A 6,182-nucleotide genomic window follows, 5' to 3' on the forward strand; every position below is an offset into this window, starting at 1 on the left:
TTAAGCAGTGACATATTATTCCTGCACTATATTCTTTTTGCATACTACTCAGCTACATATAAAAAGGCTTTAAACAATGGGAGGCTGAAGTGTTTAGTAGATAATTTTAGGAAGGAGAGAGAGATTCTGTTGTACCAGTTGGACTTCATCTCCCTTTCCCTGGCATCTAGAGGGAATCCCCTTAGACAGGCAAGAAAGCATGACAAAGTAAACCGCAATTTTTTCCCTACTGAGAGCTTCAGATGCACAAATGAGCTCTTGCCAGATAGCAAGTGAGATGGTGTCATTTCCACACAACTGACTGAAAAAAACTTTTTTTTTTTTTAATGCAGCCACATTGAGAGTCCTTTCAGAGTCACAGGATCACAGAAGGTTAGGGGTTGGAAGGGACCCAAGGAGATCATTGAGAACAACCCCCCTGCCAGAGCAGGACAATACTATTCTAACGCAGATCACAGAGGAACACATCAAGACAGGCCTGGAAAGGCTCCAGAGAAGGAGACTACACAACCTCTCTGGGGAGCCTGTTCCAGTGCTCTGTGTCCCTTACAATAAAGAAGTTCCCCTTTGTGTTGAGACAGAACTTCTTTTGCTGCAACTTACACCCATTGCTCCTTGTCCTACCCCAGGGAGCAAGTGAGAGGAGCCTGTCCCCCTATCCTGGCAGCCTTCAGATACTTAGAAACATTTATCAAATGCCCTCTAAGTCTTCTCTTCTTCAGACTAAAAAGCCCCAAGTCCCTCAGCCTCTCCTCATAAGACATGTCCTCCAGTCCCCTATTCACCTTCGTAGCCCCCCACTGGACCCTCTCCAGCAGATCCCTGTCCCTCTTAAACTGGAGAGCCCAAAACTGAACACAGTATTCAAGATGAGGTCTCACCAGGACAGAGTAGAGGGGGGGAAGAACCTCCCTTGATTTGCTGGACACACTCTTTCTAATACACCCCAGGATCCCATTGGCCTTCTTGGCCATGAGGGCACACTGCTGTGCCATGGATAACTTGTTATCCACCAGGACCCCCAGGTCCCTCTCCACAGGACTGCTTTCCAGCAGATCACCTCCCAGCCTGTACTGGTAGAGTTTATTATTCCTCTCCAGATGCAGGACTCTGCACTTGTCCTTGTTGAACTTCATCTGGTTCCTCTGTGCCCAGCTCTCCAGTCTGTCCAGGTCTCACTGGATGGCCACACAGCCTTCAGCTGTATCAGCCAAGCCTCCCAGCTTGGTGTCATCAGCAAACTCGCTGAGCAGACACTCTGTGCCCTCATCAATGTCATTGATGAAGATGTTGAACAGGACTGAACAGTCAAAACTACAGAGATTATTTTGCAGAAGTAAGCTTTGCTCTTGGGTTACAAATGTTTAGGCCAAATTCAGTTTCAAATGTGTTTGCCTGTGTGTGAGTATGCGTGGAAGTATTAATCACTGAAAGCAAGGATTCATAATAATGGAGTTATTGGCACTTTCTTGGCTCTGACATTGCAGATGTAATGCTAATGACAAGAAATGTCCCCACTGTTTGATGAAAGGGGTTCCCAGGAAATGCTAGCACTGATCACTCTTCAAGGAGAAGATATTTTCTGTCATCTGGTTCTTAACAACTATAAACAAAGGAGTCAATCTGATTTTTATACACTATTCCTACACTGTAAGAAACAGGATACAGCACACTGTTTGCAATGGAATCCAGATACACAGTGATGAGATTATAAAACAGTAGGTGTGCACCACAAATGTTTGTGTTTTAAACAGTGCTGTTAAGCAAAGGTTCACAACTGCACTCATTGGTCTTGCTTAATGCAGAAATTCCATCTCTTCTGCTGTAGCTAAAGTGTTTCAAGGGACAAATGTTGACATGTAGGTAGAGGATAAAACTGGTATTTGTTTGCTAGCATAAAAGAACTGTTATTAAAAGCTACCAAAGTGGAATGCTACCATTCTTATTTTTTTTCCTTAGCTATGGTAAACTAAGCTCTTTGAAAACAGACACACTGACAACACAGATGCAGGTATGCTGCTTGCCACCCAGAGACAACCAGGACTGCCAGCACTTCTGCAGTGAGCTCCAGGCATTGAGTTCCTCTCGTGTGCTTATGGTCTTTAGGCAGCAAGCATATTCTGCAAACCCCAGGAATATGAGTCAGGAACCTGCTCTGACACAGGGAGCAGTTATTCTGCCTTCCCTTCCCTTCCCTTCCCATCCCTTCCCTCTATTTCCACTTAGGAGGAAAGCCACATAAGCCCTGGAGCTAGTGTGCATTTGAACATTTCTTTTTCTGTTTTCTTCCTATTCAAGCTTTTTTTTTTAGTATTCCGTGGCTGAATCAATGTGATTTTCCTTGTTGTCATCTGAGTTCCCAGAAAAGTAGTTTCCTCCTCTCCCATTCCTTCTAGCTTCATGTTTATGGCTATTCAGCCACATGGAATCCATCGCCTGCCCATCTGCAATTCTAGACAGGGCAACACCAGACAGTGAAAAACAAAAGTTGAGAAGGCTGAAACCACTAACACTTGCATTACCAAATCTCTTATGAAGATAAGTCTTCATAACCATACACCGGCACTGGAAGATTATACACATCTTTGAAAAGCAGGTTTGACTTTCCGGCCATTTCCCCCCTGACAATTTGCACTTGAGATTTGCAGCAATTTCTGTGCAAAATCCTTCCACTGCATGGTAGCAGTACCTGTTTGCAAGCAAGTGGTCCTCAGGCTACCTAATGACTGTATCAGCATGGATGTGTCATTGCAGTTCTCTCAAGGCATCACCGAGCCTTGCACAAAGTCATGTGAGAGTGAGTGAGAAATCAGCTGAATCTGATCAGAAGGAATGGGATAATTAAAGTGAACTCTGTGAGGGGATGTTTGCAGGGTGGTATGCGAGGTTCTCTGTTTAGCAGCTCTTTATTCAACCGAGTCTTAGTAAAGCTTTGCTGTCTCCACTGGAGCACAGTGCAAATAGGAAAACAGTTTCATTTCCCCCACCCAGTCACTGTACTCCATAATTTAAGCTGATTATACTTTTCCATTCTTCACAGAAATTTTCCACAGTATGGATAGGGACATCTAAATTGTTATTAAAATGTGCTAGCTGAGGAAATGTAGGCAAACTAGCCAGAGCTGCTTGGAGAGAGCAGCCCCAATGGCACCTTCTCCAGAGCTTGCTCAAAGCCTGAGAAAGCAAAGAGACAATAACAGCTTTCTGGTGAGACAGGAAAGGCAAAGTCAGCAAAGAATTCCAAGCCCACATGGGGAGGTTTTCTTGGAAAGTAGCTTTCTTACTGAGAGATAACCAGATAAACCCAGCATTGGCAGGAGATGTGGAATATTACCCACTCCATGATGCTGCATTGTATGCAAAGGGAAATTTCAGTCAGCAGAAAGGAGTGAAGAAGCATCAAACTGGCTTGTTGCAGAAGGAATGGATCCAACACAACATGATATACTGCTGCTGCCACAAGCCAAACACTATTGTTTTTGCCCTGCTGTCCATCTTGGAGCATGGTAAATTCTCTTCCTTTCCCTACTGCCAGGAACTGATGTGCTAATATACTGCTGGCAGATGCATGAGAACATTTGTTTTATTTTTCTCCTTTGCTTTTCTTTATTCCTGAAAAGAAAACCCCCAAAAAATACTTGGGAAGAAATAAATGTCATCCATTCATCTATTTCACTTCAGCCTGAGGATATAGGGGCAACCCCCTGTTGATTAAAATAGCCTTTTTCAAGGTTAAAAAGAACAACCAAAACCTGCTATGTGAAATGCAACAACTGAAATGCAGTCCTGTAACAATCTTAGGCACATGGAAGCTGTGCTCCAAAGCTGCTGCTGGCCCATAGCAAACGAGATCACCACACTTGTAGGGTAAGGATTTATATTCAATGTGCTCCAGGGTTTATTGTAAAATACAGGCATGAGATCAAGGCCAATTTATGGTCAAAGACATCATTTGGCTGAAGAGCTGAGCAGTGAATGTTGTTCCGTTTCTCCTTTTTTTATGCTCACAGACACAATGACTTTTCTATCCAGGAGTTTCCAAGTTTGCCAGAGATCATAGAATCAACCAGGGTAGAAAAAACCTCCAAGATCATGCAGTCCAACCTATCACCTGACCCTGTCCAATCAACTAGACCATGGCACTAAGTGTCTCATCCAGGCTTGTCTTGAACACCTCCAGGGACGGTGCCTCTACCACCTCCCTGGGCAGCCCATTCCAATGCCAATCACTCTCTCTGGGAAGAACTTCCACCTAACATCCAGCCTATACCTCCCCTGGCACAACCTGAGACTGTGATCCCTTGTTCTATTGCTGCTTGCCTTGTTCTGCTGCTCAACCTGGTTACATCCTCCCTTCAGGTAGTTGTAGACAGCAACCGAGCTGGGTTAAATGCACATGGCCATGCAGATTACTGCACATTCAGAGACATGACCATCTCCACTATGCTGCACTCACTATGCTCGGGTAGAACATCTGCCTAGGATTCAGATTTTCCACTTGTCTTTTTTCTTTGCCCAGGAAATCTGTCCAGACAGGATCTGAATAACAATTCCATTCAGCCTGGGTTTTTAAATGCTTGACAGTCCAGAAGGAGTGACATTTCCAGTCAGAGATTGAAATACGATCAACAAAACCCAGACACATGACAGTTGTATCTCTCCCAACACAGATGGACTTGATGCAGTCTCCCCTGGAAGGCATTTTGGTCTTTATACCTCAGTTTCCTTTATTTACATTACAAATTTGAGTCCACTGTATCAATCCTTCCTTCTTTCAGAAAATCTCAGCTCATCCTTGTTTCTACAGTCCTGTTAGTGAGGCTTGACTGGCAGTCAAGGAAATTAGTGTGCTGCCCAGCTGCAGGGTCTTGGAGAACTAAAAGTAACCTCAAATCCCATGCAGTACTCACTATGTAAATGTGAGGTTTGTTGTACGCTTATGGGGTGCCTCAGTGGAAAGAGAGAAATGGAGACCAACCTTAAATCCATTGCTGACCACGATTCAGAAATGAAGGAACAGAACTGTGGAATGAGTTGTGGGTTCCTGAAGCTTTCTCTGGAAGAACAAACTGCACCACTGAATTTGAGCACCACAACTAAGACACCCAGTTCCCAAACGAGCTGCAGTTTAGCCAAGGTGTTCTGGCAGTAGCAGGTGTGTTTGCAGGAGAACAGATGCTTCCTGGGAGCATGTAGCTATCACTGCACTTGAGCAGAAATTCAGTTATACCAATAAAGTAACAAAAAACCCTCCCAGAATAAAAGTTCAGAACAAAAATAGAATAGTTGAGTGTAATTTTTTCCCTCTGTTTTCCTCTTCATTTTTCCCCTTGTTAGCTGTGTTAGATATGTTAGAAGGAAAAGACTGGGTTTTTCTCATTGGTGTTTCATAAGGGAGACCTTATTGCTCTCTGCTCTCTGCAACTACCTTAAGGAAGATTGTAGCCAGGCTGGGGTCATTCTCTTCTCCCAGGCAACCAGGGACAGCACAAGAGGACACAGTCTCAAGCTGTGCCAAGGCAGGTTTTGGCTGGATGTTAGGAAGAAGTTCTTCACAGAAAGGGTGATTGGCACTGGAACGGGCTGCACAGGGAGGTGGTGAAGTCACTGTCCCTGGAGGTGTTTAAGAGGAGGCTGGATGAAGCACTTAGTGCCATGGTTTAGTTAATTAGAAAGTGTTAGGTGTTAGGTTGGACTCGATGATCTTGAAGGTCTTTTCCAACCTGGCTAATTCTGTGATTCTGTGATTCATGAAAGGACAAAATGTGCAAATTAAGGATCTAGCAGACAGACAAATGGCAAGTACCAAAGCCAGGAGGATAAAAGTTTCTAAAAGCTAATCATTTCACAGATCCTTACAGCTGCATTTTGTTTGTTTGCTTGCTTCTTGTTGTCTGCTATGCAGTAGATTCCAGTAAGAATCCCCCAAAGTGATGTTTTTTATGGTTTGAAGCACTCTGTATGTTATTTGTATCAGAACTAGTAGAACTGTTTATATAAATAAATAAATAAATAAATAAATAAGTGTTTCAGCAGTGAATTCGAACAGAACAATTTATATGCAAGTGGAACCGATCAGCCCAATAAAAATGATTGCCATGTCCCCTAAGCCTTACAGAAATATTTGCAATAAAGACATTTTTAATTTAAAAAAAAAAAAAAAAAAAGGAAAAAATAAATAT

The sequence above is a fragment of the Pogoniulus pusillus genome, chromosome 12, assembly GCF_015220805.1.
Source record: "Pogoniulus pusillus isolate bPogPus1 chromosome 12, bPogPus1.pri, whole genome shotgun sequence".
NCBI classification, from domain to species: Eukaryota; Metazoa; Chordata; class Aves; order Piciformes; family Lybiidae; genus Pogoniulus; species Pogoniulus pusillus.